Raw genomic sequence first — 18,700 nt, forward strand, 5'->3', positions numbered from 1 at the left:
CGCTGTTTGACCTGCTGAGTTTCTCCAACAAGCACTTGACCCTGGCTATCACAGATGAGATAACTGGCTCCTCCTGGTCACTTGAGAAGTTTTAAATCCAGTGAATTGAAATAATGTCCTTACCAGGTCTGAGTGATTCCAGACCCAGATTACCTCTTAATAGGCCGTACGATTACAGTGGTGTCACGGTGAGAAGTGCCCAGTCAAGGGCAGCTCATTCCTCAAAGCCTCAAATCTCAGACCTGGTGAGCAAACTCTCTCGGTAAATACCACTGATGATCTCCACTGCCCAGAAGCAGATATGGAAGGTGGGTGGGGGGGGGGGCAGCTGCGGGGGAGGTAGATTCAGCTGTGAACATCAGGGCCATCTGGAGTGTTAGGTGACTCTGACTTCCGCGCTAGGCAATGACTGGCCCTTTGTCCAATGAACGCTCTCCTTGCCATAACACCATGAACCTTCTGATGGAATGGAACCGCGTGAGACAAGGAGATAGGGAGATAGATAATGGGTGATAAGATTTAGGTTTCAAGGTTCATTGTCATGGAATAAAACAGAGAATGCAATATTACACAACATTTCCTTCAGTCTAACGGAAGGCAAAGAGTTGCCATCAGCAGAAATTGCCTGGAGCGAAAAAGAGAAACTAAAGAGAGTCTCCCCAGAGTCCCTGAGTGTCTGTGGGTTTGCCTCCTGCTCCCCCCCAGTCTCCTCAGCAGCACAGACTTCATTGGCAACCCGAGCTCCAGATGCACGATAAGGAAGCCCTCAGAGCCCTCGGCACCTTCTCACATCCTGCTAATGCAGACCCAATGGGCCAAACAGCCTCTGATAGGACTATAAAGTAAGGGGTCTTTTCACTGTCTGTCCATGAGATAGAGCAACCATTCCAGACCTGCTGAACAGGAAGACACTGGTGAACCTGGATTGGATGGCTGACAGTAACACCTGCACTCTGGGTCTCCTCAGAGACAGCAGGGGCTCCTTGCTGATCAGTTTACAGTCACTGGAGATTCTGATTTGTTAAGTCAGCATGTGTGATATATAGGAACAAAAGTACAAGAAGTGCCTATCGTCAACGTAAATCATAAGGCCAACATTTATTCTGCCAGTGGTTCAAGTCACAGTGAGATTCACCACCAATACTCCTGAGAGTAAAGCCCTGCAAAAGGTCGTGGACACAGCCCAGGACATCACAGGTAAAACCCTCCCCACCATCGAGAACATCTACGGGGAATGCTGCCGTCGGAGAGCAGCAGCAATCATCAAGGATCCACACACCACCCAGCACACGCTCTGTTCTCGCTGCTGCCATCAGGAAAGAGGTACAGGAGCTACAAGACTCGCACCCACCAGGTTCAGGAACAGCTGCTCCCCCTCCACCATCAGACTCCTCAACGACAAACTCAATCAGGGACTCATTTAAGGTCTCTTACACTTTATTGATTTTTTTTCCTCTCTGTATTGCACAGTCAGTTTGTTTACATTTCTTTATTTGTTTACATGTGTACGTTGAGTACCTGCAATTTGTACTGACAATAAGTGGTAATTCTGCAGTGCCCACAGGAAAAGGAATCTCAGGGTTGTGCGTGATTATCCTGTAGGGACCCTGACAATAAATCTGAAATCTGGAAAAAACCTACAACCCCAGTACATTTTGAAGAGTGGGAGGAAACCTACGCAGACACGGGGAGAACCTACAAACTCATACCAACACCTTAATGGATCAAGGTCATGGGCTGCCCTTTGTTGAAGAATGTTTGTGAATAGTCACATTTGCTGAATCCAGCTTTTTATATCTAGGGCATTTTAAAACAGGACTTTGCTCAGCCGTGTCTCCCCCAGATATTGGTAAGCACAACTCCCCCCCCCCCCCCCCCCCACTTCCTTGATCATCTTTGAAAAGATACTTTCAGAAACTATTTTATGGCCTGTATCTCAGCGCACAATCTAGGGCGAATGTGAAAATAGTTGGTGAGGCTTTCTGACAGAGTGCTGTGTCCAAATCAGGCATTTCAATTTCCGTGATATGGCAAAAGCTGGGATTGACGGAATTTTGCCTTGCAGGGAACTGGAGAGTGGGTGGGAAAGTTCCAGGAAGGGTTTGAGTTCTTGCCGGGAAGCTTACATGGTCACGTTGCTGCTTCTCGTTCTATGTTCAGGTAGAATCCTTGGCTGGGAGGGTACGGTATAATTTTACATTTAGACATGCAGCTCAGTAACAGGCCCTTCTGGACCATGAGCCTGTGCCGCTCAAACACCCAATTAACCTACAACCCCCCAGTACATTTTGAAGGGTGGGAGGAAACTGGAGCCCCCGGAGGAAACCCACACAGACATGTACAAAACCAGATTTGAGCCCAGCCAACTTCTTCTGGTTCTCAGGTGCCTGGTCCATTTCTCAGTGTGCATGTTCATTACATCTCGTTCTGTGCCTCAGTGACCAGGGGCAGCTAAAGGCCATCGAGCTCTCCTTGACACTCACTATGATCTGTGCTGGCCTTCTCTTCTGTGCCAGTACCCAGCGCCCTATATTCCTTGACCTTTTCATCTTGTTCACTTCGGTATCGTATTTTAATTTCAATGTTCATTTTAGATATACAGCACGGTTACAGGCCTTTCCGACCCAACGAGCCCAATTGCACCCATGTGACCAATGTCTTTGAAAAGTGGGAGGAAGCCCACGCAGACTTCTCACAGACAGCACTGGATTCGAACACCCGGGTCACTGGTGCTGTGATATCCCTGAACTAACTGCTGCGCTCCCCAAGAAAAGGGAGCAGATCATTCCTGATTGGCTAAGACATGGTTTTAACTTTCCATGAAACATTTTCCACCTCCTGAGAGGGCAGGCCCTTTGGTTAAATATCCCAGCAGAGAGACAGTGCCTCCAACGGTGCTCTAGAATCCATTCTCTTCTAACTCAGAGCCAGTGGGTTGTGTTGACAAGCCTCTGTGGGCTGCAGGAATGACGAGGAAACCTAACTTGGCAGAAGGCACTGCATGCAATCTGATTCCATTCGTAACCAAGCAAAATAGACCAGAGAGGGGTTGATTGATGGCAGACAATGGTTACGGCAGTCAAGAACATCAAGGAGAGACTTTGGCAACCTGGAGTTTTTCCGAATTGTAAAATTGTGAAATTCTCACTAACTTGGGTGTGATAGTACAGATTCTATCACCAATGTGTATATGAACAGATGGTAGTGTAGGACGAATGTGATTGGCTGAGAGCGTAGCCACACTCACTGGCAGGTCTTAAAGGATTGCTCCTAGCCAGACCAGGTCATTCTGGACTGGTCGACCTACTTGTGATATGCTCCAGTCTTTTAGTTAATAAAAGCCTTGGTTTGGATCAACAAGTCTTTGGTTCTTACAATGTGCTCTACAGTGGGTAAGCTGAGAAAATTATGAAACCAGAGTAAACAGTTGGTCACAGGCATTCAGGCATTGCAAGAGGGAGTCTTTATCAGCTCAGGACTCAAGGTGCTCAATTAGCACGGCAGCACAGTTGCCGTAGGGATTAGCATAACGCCTTTACTGCGCCAGCGATCAGGACAGGGGTTACAATCCCACGCTGTCTGTACGTTTTCTCTGTTCTCCACGGGGGGTTCCAGTTTCCTCCCACCATTCAAAACATACCAGGGTTGTAGGTGAATTGAGTGTGATTGGGTGACACGGACTTGTGGGCTGGAAGGGCCAGTTATATGTCTATGTCTAAATTAAAAATTTTAAATTGAAAGAATAATAACTTAGAAGAATGCATGGGGATTTTATAGAAATGCATAACATTATGGAAATAGAGGAAGGTGTTGTTCCCATTGGTGGGGGAGACCAGAACTAGGGGATGTAGCCTCAAGATTCAGGGGAGTAGATTTAGGATGGAGATGAGGAGGAACTACTTTTCCCAGAAGGTGGTGAATCTGTGGAATTTGCTGCCCATTGAAGCAGTGGAGGCGACCTCAGTAAATATATTTAGGACAAGGTTGGATAGATTTTTACATAATAGGAGAATTAAGGGATATGGGGAACAGGCAGGTAGGTGGCCCATCATCAGATCAGCTGTGATCACATTGAATGGCGGAGCAGGCTCGATGGGCCAAATGGCTGACTCCTGCTCCTATTTCTTGTGTTCAATAGCCAATCCAATGCTTTTGAAGTGTTGTACAGTCCCAAAAATAATGTGATTATGGTCAACATCATCCACATTTAGGATCTACTTCCAATCTGTCAGAGGTTGTATGTTCAAGACCCACTCCAGAGCAGAGGCATCTGGGCTCCCACCACTCGAAGAGAGAGTTCCACAGTCAGTGAGTGTGACTTATAGACAAAATGTTCTCTCTCAACCACCACTGTTTGAAGAAGATCTATCCAGTGTATCTTGGCCAATATTTATCTATCTGTTGAAATCAGTCATAAATGGCCCCCAAAAGAATGTATGGGGTAAAATTTCTGTGGATGCCTCATCTCTTTCAGATTTGCTCTTATATGCTATGTTTCAGTAACTAGGACAAATTTTAGATTCCTCTTCATTTAGAGTCATCTAAATAAAGTTGCAATGCTGATTTTAATTGATCTTGGGCTATTGCAATGCGCAATTCATGCAAGATTGGAGACTCTATGTTTTAGATATATTTTTAAAAAGCTGGCCTGATATTTATTTCTTTTTCTTTTTCCTCCTTCATTAGTTGGGCTTACTGCGGTAACTCTATGTCAGAGAGATGTGCTCAAGAAATTCCTTACTGGACTGGGTCACCACATGGTTTAAAGCAGTGCTCTGCGAGTGGAAAGAAAAGGTTTGAAATCCACTGTTTTAATCGTACCTCATGGACTCGTTATGTGCAGGGTTTCAGAACTCCAAAGGAAATGGACCAATGACAATTTTTCTCAAGCAGAATATTTCAGTAACAATTGGATCTAGAGCAGTGGTTCTCAACCTTTCCTTCCCACTCACATCCAACCTTAAGCAATCCCTTACCAATCACAGAGCACCAATGGCACAGGGATTAGTTAAAGAGGGATCTGAGTGGAAAGAAAAAGTTCGAAAACCACTGTTTTAATCGTTCCTCATTGACTCGTTATGTGCAGGGTTTCATAGCTCCAAAGGAAATGGGCCAATGACAATTTTTCTCAAGCAAAATAACAATAGTTATACAATAGAGCAGTGGTTCTCAAAATTTTTTTCCCCCCACTCACATTCCATCTTAAGCAATCCCTGACTAATCACAGATCACCGATGGCATTGGGATCACTCAAAGTGGGATGTGAGTGGAAAGAAAAAGCTTGAGTCCCATAGGGTTTTAAAGCCACTGATACCTGTTGTTACAGGGGTTTATATTAGGGGGGCAGCAGCCTGGCACTGATGCAGAAGATTGGGGCCTTGTCCCTGTGCTAGTGTACGCCACATCCAGGGACAATCCATGGTCATTTATCCTACAGAGAAGCAGACAGTAAGGGAGAGTAAAAAGAGAGAGATTGAGAAAGGAAGAGAGGAGAAATTAAAGGAAGGAAGGAGAGAAAGGAAGGGAGGAGAGATTCAATGAAGAGAGGAAAGATTCAAGGAAGGGAGGAAGGAAGGTACTTTTGATAAAGAATAGATTTTACACTGTTAAAATGTGTGAAATGCAACAGCCAATATGCTGATCCCACAAGTTGCCTTGAGTAATGAATGACAAGAGACATTGAAGTGACTGAGCTCTCAAACCAAGCCTTCATCGCAGAACATAACCCTTTGGACAAGAACTAATGCCAATGAGCAGGTGCGGTAACTTTGGAGGATTTTTCCCTTGAGCTTAATTGCACTGCACCAGACCCAGCACCACTTGATAGAGGGAGGCATCTCTCACAGGGATTGGTCGGAGATGTGTTCACAACTCTCCGCAGTTTCCTGCAGCTTTTCTCTTCGGAATGAAAAAGGATGAGCAGTGACTTCATAGAGGTCTACAAGATTAGGGTAGGGTGGACAGCTATCAGATTTCTCCCGGGATCAAACTAGTAAATACCAGAGGACATCTGGACAAGGTGAACAGGGAAAAGTTTAGGGGAGTTGTCAGGGGTAAGCTTTTTACACAGAGGGTAGTGGGTGCCTGGAATGCATTGTCAGGAGTGGCGGTGGAGGCTGGTACATTAAAAGACTCTTCGGCAGGCACATGAATGAAAGAAAAATCGATGGTTATGGAGGTGAAACACAATAGTCTGCAGACACAGTGATTGTAGTGAAAACAACGCTGGAGAAACTCAGCAGGTCCTTTATATAGCAAAGATAAAGATAGATAACTTTCTAAAAATTTGACCACCATACTTACATTTTATAGGTTACAGTAATCATGTGAATCTGCATGTCTCATTGCCCTGACTTCCCTGCCTACCTTCTACTGAGGAAGGGGCTGGGGGAGGGGTGGTCCGTTCCAGCCCAATCAAGTAAAGTCAAGAAAAATATACCACCCGTCGGGCCATTACAAATCCCTGATGTGTTCCCGACCTTTGTTGTGGTCGTCTTGAATGTTGTGCTTAACTGTGGTCTGTTGAGCAAGGGGAGGGAGGAGTGGGGGAGTGGGAAATGGCTCGGACTCAACGGCGATAACTGTAACTTGTGACTGATTACTGGAAATTGTTTGAGTTTGAAAATCTATAAATAAAATATTCAGAAAAGGGAAGATTCATAATTGACATTTCAGGCTTGAGCCCTTCATCAACGTCAGGAAAAATGTCGGCAGGTGTCTGAATAAAATGGTGGGGGAAGGGGCAGGGGAGGAGATAGGGAAGGTTTAATCTGATGAGGAGATTCAAGTAGGTCAGCACAACATTGTGGGCCATAATGATTGATGTTCTATGTTCTAATTCTTCCAACGTATGTCAGAAGCAATGGTTGGATGTGTGCCTTGGTCTTTATGCTGTAATGTTCTTTATGTTCTATGATTATTTCATAAACATTCTATAGTTTATGGGTCAGCACAACATTGAGGGCTGAAGGGCCTGTACTGTGCTGTAGTGTTCTATGTTCTTCTGATTTTTAATGGTGAGCTGGACATAGGAAATATTTCACTGTTTGAATGGCACTTGGGACTGGCTATATCACAAAGCAAGTGCCCGTTTCTCAGTAGATCGATTAACCTCACTTAAACACGGCAGTTGTCCAGCCAATACCAAAGTCTGCAGACACTGTGGTCAAAGAAAAAAATCACAAACGCTGGAGAAACTCAGCAGGTCAAACAGCGAATTCTGTAGATCGAAGGTGAAGATGCATCACCAACGTTTTGGGCTTGAGCCCTTCATCAAGGTATTGAAGTGCCCTAATCAATTACCTGCAGAGATTGAGATGATTTAATTTTAAATCTTTGTTAACAGTGGTCCACTTGTAAGGAAAGACATGCGATCACCTTCGCCCTCCCCAAGGCGTCAGTGAGTTTGCGCGTGGTCTCAGTCTGGCCGTGAACCCCTATCTTGGGAAGAACCTACAGAGTGAATGGGGGCTTTTGTAAAGCAGAGGCATAAAGTACAGTACATAGTCCCTTGAAAGCGGAGTCACAGGTAGACAGGGTGGTGAAATATTCCTGCAGCACATTGACCTTGGAAACTTGATTTATTTTGCTGGCAACCCTCCTCTAATGTTGCCAAGGGAAGACAATTGACATGCCGTCTGGTGCGTGGAATGTGGCTGGGCAGTGGGATGGCCACTAGATACAGTTGCAGCATTCCAAAACCTAGGAGCTGTCCTGAGGCAGACCAACCTCACGCTTCCTGATTACGGAATTTTTTTTTTCTATCCTAATGCAGACTCAAAGCACACAGTGTGCCTTTGCCGAATGGATTTCAAATTACTTCCATTTATAGCAGTTTGAATGGAAAAGCTTACAGGACTCATTTCAGACAGTGGCGTTCTGAATATCTCACTCCGGGATCATTCAGTGGCTGTGCGTTTCCACATGATGTCAGTGGTGAAAATTATTGCCAAAAATTGCAGCAAGATCTTGATGGGTTGGAGCTAAGCAGGGGGAATGGTTAATGGAAGTTCATTCACAGATATGTGAGGTATTGTATATTGGAAGGTCACAAAATAAATGCAGGAGCACAAGACCTACCACCGATGTCTCAGGCCTGAGCCCTTCCTCAAGGCGTAAGCAAAGAACAGGAAGTGGCAGAGAGAGGAGTCAAGACCAGCAAAATTGGATAAGAGGAAAGGTGAGAGTTGATTTGGGCGGTGAAGGTGGGGTGGGGGGGTGGGTAGGAGAGGAGAGAGAGAGAGAGAGAGAGAGAGAGAGAGAGAGAGAGAATGCTGGGGGGAAGGTGATAGGGGGTTATTGGAAACCAGAGAAGTTGATGTTAATGCCATCTGGTTGGAGGGTGCCCAGACAGAATATGAGGTGCTGTCCCTCCAGTTTGTGCATGGTCTCAGTCTGGCCATGAACTCCTATCTTGGGAAGAACCTACAGAGTGAATGGGGGCTTTTGTAAAGCAGAGGCATAAAGTACAGTACATAGTCCCTTGAAAGCGGAGTCACAGGTAGACAGGGTGGTGAAATATTTCTGCAGCACATTGACCCTCCTCAGTCAAAGCATTAAATACAGACATTGGGAGATCACATTGGAGTCGTATAAAATGTTGGTGAGGCCCCGTCTGGAATATTGTGTTCAGTTTTAATCGTTGCTCTGCAGGAAAGATGTGGTCAAGTTGGAGAGAGTGCAGAGAAGACTTGCAAGGAAGTTGCCAGCACTTGTGGGCCTGAGCTACAGGGGAAGTTGAGCAGGCTGGGGCTTTATTCCTTGGAGCGCGGGAAGATGACGGGATGGTCTCACAGAGGTGTATAAAATCGTGGGAGGAATAGATCAGGTGAATGAAGAGAGTCTTTTGCCCGGAACAGGGGATTCAGTAACCAGAGGTTTAAGGTTGGGGGGGGGGAGGGAAATTTAGCAGGAACCAAAGAGAGGTAACACAGAAGGTGGTGGGTGTGTGGAACGGGCTGTCGGAGGAGATGGTTGAGGCAGGGACTGCCGTAACCGTGGATAGGATGGGTTTAGAAGGATAAGAGCGAAAGGCGCAATAATCACGGGCCTCAGGCCCGAAATGTCGGTAATCTATCTTTACCTCCTGCGGGCGCTGCGGGACCGGCTGAGTTCCTCCAGCATTTCTGTATGGTTGACTACAGTCAGACTTCCGTGTCTCACACCCTTTATCATATATTGATTAATTCCATAAATAAGGAGGCAGAAACGAATTAGAAAATGACAACCTGAAGATGAGAGAAATGTTGCCAGCTGACGCCTTGCATTTGGCATTGTTTTGTACCAGCGCTTCAACCTCTTCATTGTAGCCAATGTAATATAATGACTCTATGTTTAGTGAGTCAGGCAATGAATCCTAAGCGCTCCTTGTAGAAGGACCAATCTAATTACATCTTAATACAATAAGCTGCAGTCAGATCGCCATGTAAATCAACACCAGATTAAAGGGACCATCTTACGTTTGTGGACAATTAGCAGGAATAATTTTATTTCGTTGTGAATATTCACATCAAGGCTGGCTTTAGCCTGACATTCTGAAACCCAAATTTAGACTTTGAAGTAACACATGTGTCACTGTCTGACTGCGTCTGAAGATTTAAATTATACTGATTTGTTGCAATGTGCAAAGCAACAGGCAAGGCCGGTATTTATTGCCCACCCTGAACGGTTGCTCAAGTGAGTGGATTTTCTGGACTTATTTAGGGCCAACCCCGTGTTTCCAGTACAGGTGTATCCCGCTTTACAGAAGTGGAGCACTCCGATGAAACTGTTGGTAAGGCGAAATGGCATAAAGTGAAGACCCATTCACTACTATTGAAGGCTATTTTCATAAAAGCAAAAACCCATTCAAATTTCTTTCGGACAGTGACACAGGTTTCTTCGTAAAGGCAAATTTGCGTAAAGCAAGTTTTCATAAAGTGGGGTCTTCGAGGACAAACCAGCCAGAGTTGGGAGATTCCCTGGATCGAATCAACCCCCCATGACAAACGACCAGGCCGTTTCACCATTACAGACTCCACACCTTTAGAGTCATAGAGTTGTGGAGCATGGAAACAGGCCCTTCAGCCCTTCTCATCCCTGCCAGATTGTCCACCGGCCAGGTGTGTTACCCACAATCTAATCCATCCTATCCATGTGGCCATCTAACGCTGTTATTGCATCCGCCTCTTCCACTTCCTCTGGCAGCTGGTACCCACCACCCTTTGTGTGAAATAGTTGCCCCTCAAATCCCTTTTGAATCTTTTCCCTCTCACTTTAACCCTTTGGGCTCCGTGTCCCTTGTTTTGAGGGACTATCAACAAGGTCATGTACATCTTGTTCCGGTTTTCCGGGACTGGTTTTATACCCAACCACCAGCTGGTTTGTACTGGTATTCGTACTGTAGTTTACCACTGTAATGCGCGTCGAAAGAACCAAAGACTTGTTGATCCAAACCAAGGCTTTTATTAACTAAAAGACTGGAGCATATCACAAGTAGGTCGACCAGTCCAGAATGACCTGGTCTGGCTAGGAGCAATCCTTTAAGATCTACCAGTAGGTGTGGCTACACTCTCAGCCAATCACAGTCATCCTACACTACCACCTGTACATATGTACATATACACATTGGTGATAGAATCTGTACTATCACACCCACGGACCTAGTCCGAGGTACGTATTATGAAAGGTTAAAAGTGGCTGGAGTCCAAAGGGTTAAACCGTGTTCTCTAATTTTAGTTTCCTCCATCCTGGAGAGAAAAAAATCTGCTTCCTTTCCCCTTATCAATGTCTTTCCTGATTTTATATACCTCTCAGCGACATCCCCCCCCCCCCTCCTCCTCCACCATCAGGTTCCTGAGCGATCAATGAACCACAGACTCTGCCTCACTTTGACTTTTCGTGCAATATTTTTATTTGCAAGGTGGTTCGTGTGAATGTTTGACCTGTGACGCTGCCGCAAAACAACGGATTTGGTGACTTGTTCATTGCAATAAATTCTGATTCAGGTTCTGGGTTCTACGAGGTCTCTAATGGTCCAGAGGAAAGAAGCCCCAGCTTTTGCACCAGTGATGACTGACTCCACCCAGCCACTTATAGCCTCTGGGAACCTTCATAATAATTCATCGGGGATGTGTAGCTGGTAGAGCTGCTGAATGGCACCAGAAATCTGGGGTAAACCCTGACCTCAAGTGTCATCTGTATGGGAATTACATTGTCCTCTGTGACCATGTGAATTTCCCTTCCCCCCCCCCCCCTCCCCCCCACCCCACTTATTCAGAGTATAGGAGTTGAGATGTTATGGTGATGTTGTATAAGACATTGGTGAGGCCATATTTGAAGTACTGTGTGCAGTTTTGGTCACCGAACTAAAGGGAAGATATCAATAGATATCAGAGGGCAGAGAAGATTTACTAGGATGTTGTCTGGGCTTCAGGAACTGAGTTACAGTTAAAGGTTAAACAGGTTAGGACTTTATTCCCTGAAGTGAAGAAGAATGAGGGGAGATTTGATAGAGGTATTTAGAACTATGAGGGGGGCAGAGAGAGTAAATGTAGGTGGATTTTTTTCCACTGAGGATAGATGGGATACAAACTAGAGGACATGGGTTATGAGTGAAAGGGGAAAAGTTTACTGGGAAACTTCTTCACACAGAGGGTTGGGGATGTGGAACAAGCTGAAGTGGTGAATGCGGGCTCAGTTTTAGCATTTAAGAAAAATTTGGACAGGCACATGGATAGGAGGGGTATGGAAGGCTTCAGGTTGGGTGCAGGTCGACTGCTCGGCTAACTGGAGGTGTTTCCAATTGCTGAAGAGCCATGAGCTGGAAGCCATCCACCCAACGGTCACCAGCAAATCCGAGTGGATATTCTACGATTAGTTCCCTCCTCAAGGAGTTGTACAAGAGCATGCAGCTCTTCAACAACTTCCAGAGCACCTGGCACCACAAGCAACAATTGATGCAATAACACGCATGCATTTATGGGGGAGTTGCAGGTGTGGGCAAGAGATGGATGAATAAAACATTCCAATGATTTATTTATTCCCTCTCAACATTGGCCAAGGTTGGCACTCTCTAACAGTGTCAGCACTGAATGGCAGGCTGTCCTATTTCAGAAAGGAGTTCAGAAGCACCACATGTGTGTGAGTGTGTGTGTGTGTGTGTGTGTGTGTGTGTGTGTGTGTGTGTGTGTGTGTGTGTGTGTGTGTGTGTGTGTGTGTGTGTGTGTGTGTGTGTGTGTATATAGTCATAAATAGGTTGGACTGCGTAAGCAGGGCAGATTTCATTCCACATAAGAGAAGAGTTTTTGTGCCATTCTGGTGGTTGATGGTAAACGTTCTTGGGGCTAGCTTTCTTTTGAACCCCTGGGATACATCTGTTGAGCCTGGGCATTAGATCCCACGTCAGATTCATCCAGAAAGGGAAGGGGGGAAACCAGCAATTGCTTCAACACCTGGGGAAGTGGAGACCAAAAGCAAAGATATCAAATATACTTGTGTCATAGTCAAATTTTGTGGACCTATTTTTAGGGTAAAATTGAGGGGGTTGATTTTTACTACCACTGTTGACCATGGTAAGTACCTGCATCATTTGTGGCATCGGGAGTTCCAACGTGTGGGCGGATGGTAAATCCGTGGTCAGGGAGCATGGATGGGTGGGCAGCCGAGGAGAGGGTCCACTGTCAGGGCCAAGGGGGGCATTGGGAGCACGGATGGGCAGGCTGCCGGGGGAAGGGTCCGCGGTTGGGGCATCAGGAGTTCTGGTGGGTGGGCAGCCAGGGCCAAAAATAGTGGGGGGGGGGGGTGGTTGCCTTTTATATGTGATTTATGTAAAAAGCCAGACTTTTTATGGGAGAGGTGACTTTTTCATGGTATCAACTATTAGGCGAGTATATGCAGTATGTACTTTTTTCCTCTTCAATAGATTGACTATCATAGGCTGTGAAGATGATGTCATAAAGGTCTACAGCATAGAAGCTTTGGCCCATCTTGTTTGTCCATGCCAACTGAGCTAGTTCTTTTGTCTGCTTTTGGCCGTAACATGCAGGGAGGGTCACCTCACTGGTCAGACAGGAAACACCTCACTTCCCCTTGTCAATCAAAATCAGACTCACTCATAGACTAAGCCCACTTCTGATTGGTCATCCTCCTCACCTGAAGTCACCTGACTTGGCACCCCAGACTAAGTCACCTTCTGGTTGGTCATCGTACTCACCTAAAGTCATGTGACTCAATGCCTGGACCAGCCTCTAGTCTAAAAACCTGCGCAGGTGAGATTTGCTCTCTCTGTGTTACCTCAGAACCCAATGATGGCTGTGGTCTGTGGGCAGTTCTGGAGAACCCGTTATGAGGTGTGTGCCATATGGGGGCAGTGGGGGGCTCAATTGTCCCTTACACCTAGGGGGGGTCTTCATGGCTCACCCAGTTTAACCTCCACTGGAATCCAGAGCGAGTTCGTTTCTATAACCCTTGTGCTGCCCCTGTACATTGGTGGTGGGGGGGGGGTGACACATGCTCTTTGTTCTAAACCCTTCTGTGGTTCTAAACACCTCCTCGATTGGCTGTTCAGTGATTGGTTCACTTCGAGGCACTTTGTCCCTGGTTTTGCATTTGATCCCAGTTCAAAATCAAATTTGTCTTTTGATACTAACACATGCCCAGGATTGTAACTCCTTGAATCCTACAAATCCGTTCCTTGACCTTCACCACCACATCAGCTGATACCCCTCAAAACCTAATAAAGGACTATGCAGAGAGGATCACTGGTAGATCACTCCCATCCATCGACGTGATCTATAGGGATTATTGTCTGAAGGGGGTGTAAAAAATCGTTGATGATCCCTTCCATCTGCATCTTTCAGCTGCTCCCATTGGGGAAGAGATACAGGAGGATCAGAGCCAGCACCACCAGGCTGAGGAACAGCTTCTTCCCACGGGCAGTGAGAATGCTGAACGACCAAAGGAACTGCTCTCATTGACCCTCCAAGACTCTAGATTTATGAAGCAATATTTATTTATTTATATGAATACTTGTCCTGCATGGGTACTGTTTGTCTGTGTGTGTGTGTGTGTTATGTCTGGTTGTGTGTCTGCACATTTTGCACCGAGGACTTGTACAAATGGACGACAAAAAATTTGACTTGTCTTGACTTGACTTGGCTATTCACCTTATCTATATGCCATTCATGGTTTTATAAACCTCAATAAAGTCATCTAGCAATGTAACATGGTCTAGTGAGAAGTCCCAGCTTCTCCTTGTAACTCAACCTACCAGCCCTGGTAACATGTGTTTTGAATGCCTGATGGGACATGTTTTCTCCAATACCCTGGGACTGCATCACCTTTCTCCTAACATGGCCAACAGTTCTTTTTTTTTAATTAAAATTCATTTTTAGACATACAGCATGGTAACAGGCCATTTTGGCCCACGAGCCCATTTTGCCCAATTACACCCAATTGACCTACACACCCAATATGTTTTGAAGGGTGAGAGGGAACTGGAGTCCCCAGAGGAAACCCACGGAGACACTGGGAGAACATACAAATAGACAGCGTGGGATTTGACCCCGGGTGGTGCTAACTGTTGCAACGATGCTAAACCCCTTTCAATTTGAGAGTCACGTAGAGCATTTAATTATCACTGACAGACTCCTGGCACCTGTTGGAATTCATTGTATTGGCTAGTAATTAGCAGCTGGATATTTATAACCGTTTAGCATGTGAGTGAGTTTCAACAAAGCCTGATCATTATTTTCTCGTCAATCCAAAACTAAAAATCCATTTGTGACAGGCACACCTGACAGGTTTTTTCTCATCCTGCCACGCTAGGGAGTAGCCACCCAACTCCAAAAACGTCCGCCACCGCCATCTTCCTACTGGGGAGTGGCGGTGGTTCCATCCAGGAGTTTATTCTTGTTTCTGGGAGGCCTGCAAGGCAGTGTCCTGCTGGAGGAATTTGCTCGTAAGACGCAATTATTCGTGGCCAACCTATGTCCTGCTTTGCACTAGTTCTGACAAGAGGCGTGGGCTCGAGGGATACAAGACACGTCAAAAAACATACAGCGAGCTGGAAAATAATGACCAACTGGAAAGGAAGGCACGGAAAAGAAATTAGAAATCTATTTTATGTAGTATAATGAAAACATTTACAGAGAGGGAGAGGTCTGATTAATAGGGGAGAAAGATGCAGTAAGTGATTTAGTCACACTTATATGTTAGTGAAGGAAGCTCTTTCTAATTTTCTGCCCTCTCTCCCTGGATCTTATGATCCTTTAATCATCTTATTGAGTGGTTGGAATGTTCCCCTCTATTTACAGACCATTCAGGGGTCTGTCGGAGTTACTCAGCGAATTCCTCTGCCACTTGGCTTAAATTTTGGGTCAAGGTGGGTTTCTCCACAGCCGATGGGTAGGAGAAGGCACAAACTCTCCAAATCATCAAATGCAACGTTTTCCATTGAAATTGGCTAAAGTTAAAAGTTAATGAACTGTTCTTTCTTTCAAACAGTAACTGTCGCATTCCTGAACATTCAGTTTATATTTTACCAAACTCCCCAGTGCAGCTAAGCCCTGAACTAAGAAGCATTGGTTAAACGTCACCAGTCACTTCATTCACTATCCCCACAAGTAATTCATTATTTTAATGATGGGAGAAAATCCACTCATAGTGATGTTACTTTTAATTTAGGCATATTTTAATTTATAAATTTATAACTTGTGAGCTGGTTTCACCTCAGTTCTCGTTGTTTAAGATCAAGCTTTGAGTATATCTGCATCAAACTTCCCTCTTGCCTGCATTCAATTGCTGAAGGCAAACATGACACATGCTCCCACGCACATGCACACACAAACACACACAGCACACGCATACACTCACACTCAGTCTCACACACACACACACGTAGACCCACGCAAAAATTCATAGTCACACCATGTATATACCAAAACATTGCGTGAAAGCCAATATTTGTCCTCAATAAATCAAATCTGTCCTCGACGTTCAGTTTTAACTAACGATACGTTAGTATCTGTGCATTTTACACTGGAAATTTGTTTCTATAATAAAGCTAATTTTGTAATTGGAATGCAGCATGTAGTTTCAATTATATCGTCAGACGGTTATAAGAGTGCTTGCTGTTTTACAATGGGGTATATTAAGAATGGGAAAGGCAAATCATTTTATAAAAACTACTATTCCAGCAAATTAAAAGAAACTCTCAGTACGTTCCTTAAACTTCTGTAAAAAGATTGGAAAATCTGGATACACTTGAGACGCCTCTCCTCACCCAGCCCAGCATTTAGGTTTTGAACTCTGCTGCCTTCGTGTTGCTCACCAATGAATGTCAACTGGTTTTAAACCGGATCGCTGCACTTCACAGACCGATGCGGAGGTGAAAGTATTTCCACCATAAAGAGTGAGCAGACAGCTTAACAAACACAGACAGGGTCACACCCAACCTCAAAAAATCTTGGAATAGAACCAATTGCGCTAAAAAACACACACACACAAATAAATCCAAACAAACTGACAGTGGAAGTGGATTTCCCCCTTCATCTCTTACTGGGGGTGGGGAATTGAATAGGCCGCACCCTGATATCTGTAATTAGTGCGAGTTAATCCTGTTTTTTTTTCAATATGTATTTTATAAAATATATCTCATCACAGATTCTCCAAGTATCAACCCATGATAAGAGTGCATGATCGTTTTAAATCTGTCTGTAACTCTTGAATACTTATTTTTAGAAATCCCGCCCTCTTGCCAAACGCCTGATTTTACTCCTTGCTTTTCTCACACTTTTACCGCCATTTCTCTATTTCTCTTCCCAGTTTTTGTTCCCCTTGCTCTGGAAAGAAAAAGCACGAACATCTCGAGAGCCTCACGCATCCCCTCTCAATCATTATCTTTAGTTATTAAACTTTCCCTTTCCATTTCCTTCTCCTTCCTTTGATTTAATCCACTCATTTAGATACTTGCTTTAGTAAAAGTCTTTTTCCTTTATTCCCTCTACTTTCATTCGTTCTCCCCGTATTAAGAAATATCTCTATCTTGAATTATTTAAAATTATTATTTTTCTTAGTACATTTATTTTTCATTCTGATCACTCTTTTAGATCTAATTTGTTTCTCATTTTTCCTCATTGATCTAATTATTTCTCCCATCATTAAATTATGGGATGAAGGGGTGAATGTGGGCTCAAGTTTAACATTGAAGAAGAATTTGGACAGGTTCATGGATGGGAGGGGTGATGAGGGATAGAGACTGGGGGCAGGTTAAGTGGGACTAGGCAAAAAAAATGGATTAGCACACACAAGAAAGGCCAAAGGGGCCTGTAATGGTGTAATGTTCTGTGGTTTGATGGTTCTAATCTCTCTCTCTCCAATTTCTTCCCTACGGATTATATTTATGGCACCAGATCTTTCCCCCAAATCCGGCAAGTTGGAGCAAAGCAGGAATCCCGCGTTCCCATCGACCGCAGGGCACTTTTGGTGGGAGATGTTCGCCAAGTTGCCTCCACCCCCCCACTGCACTCCCTGCCAGTAGCGGGAGAGGAGGGTTTGGCTGCAGGGGAGCTGGAAGCTGAAGCCAAATGTAAGTAATTTTTTTAACATTTAGATATACGGCACAGTCACAGGCCAACGAGTCCAATTACACCCAATTTACCTTCAAGACCGATACGTTTTGAAGGGTGGGAGGAAATCGGAGCCCCCGGGGAAAACCCAAGCAGACACGGAGAAAACGTACAAACTCCTTACAGAAGGGAGAGAGGATGGGTGTGGTTAGGCGCGCGCACACACGCACACACGCATACACACATGCACACATCCACACCCACACACACGCACACATGCACACACCCACACCCACACCCACACCCACGCACACACCCACACTCACGCACACACACACTCCTATACATGCGTGTGCACACACTCTGAAATACACCTATGCACTCCCACACACCCATACAAACTTCTACATGCACTCAAATGCGCACACACCCATGCTCTGATTCACACAGTTTGCAGACAGTAGGTTTAACTCCCCTCTAGTCATTAACGTCACAGTGTTTTAGGGGTGTAACACCCCTCTGGCCGTTCACCCACACAGGGTTGACCCAGCAACCGATGATCAGGAAAGCGAATCGTTGCAAGATGCCGGACCATGGCACTCCCATAAATGGTTCCCACCCTCAACCTTCCCATGAGTGACACGAAGCCACTTTGGGATTGAGCTGCAAATTGGACACGAGCTGGAACTCATTAGATTTCCCCACCCCCCCATCTAATTTAAGGATGCTTCTGTTGACAAGTGTTTACATCGATGAGAAGCAATTTACGTAGAATATAACATTCAGGCAGGTGTTAAATTGTTCCTGGGTGGGGCAGTTATCTGATCTTTGACAATTTCACACTTGTTTGCTAAATTCCACTTTCTGTTTCATTTTTCTCACCGATCTAACTTTTCTTTCCTTCACATCAGATAGTGAACTGAGTCTAATCCACCACACCCTGTTCTTCTGCGTCTTCCCAGTCCAGGATTTGACCAACCGGTGCTCACCAAAGTGGCCAGCGCCTACAGTCCTTGCGCCTTTGCCAGTCAATCCCACACACAGCGGCATAAAGAGCAGAAAATATCCTGAGCTTGGAGCTCAAGGAGGGAATCCTACTCACAAGATGCCATCCTGGCAACACCCCTACAGACAGCGAGGACTGCGTGTCTGAT

At 45.2% G+C, this 18,700-nt stretch overlaps 1 long non-coding RNA gene across 3 annotated transcripts in view; it reads right to left on the bottom strand.

The window, feature by feature from the left end:
• The window catches only part of LOC138758382 (uncharacterized), a 67,351-nt gene that overhangs the window by 48,407 nt on the left and 244 nt on the right, over nt 1-18,700 (bottom strand). The window lies entirely within an intron of this gene.

This window comes from Narcine bancroftii, chromosome 3 (assembly GCF_036971445.1).
Source record: "Narcine bancroftii isolate sNarBan1 chromosome 3, sNarBan1.hap1, whole genome shotgun sequence".
Lineage (NCBI taxonomy): Eukaryota > Metazoa > Chordata > Chondrichthyes > Torpediniformes > Narcinidae > Narcine > Narcine bancroftii.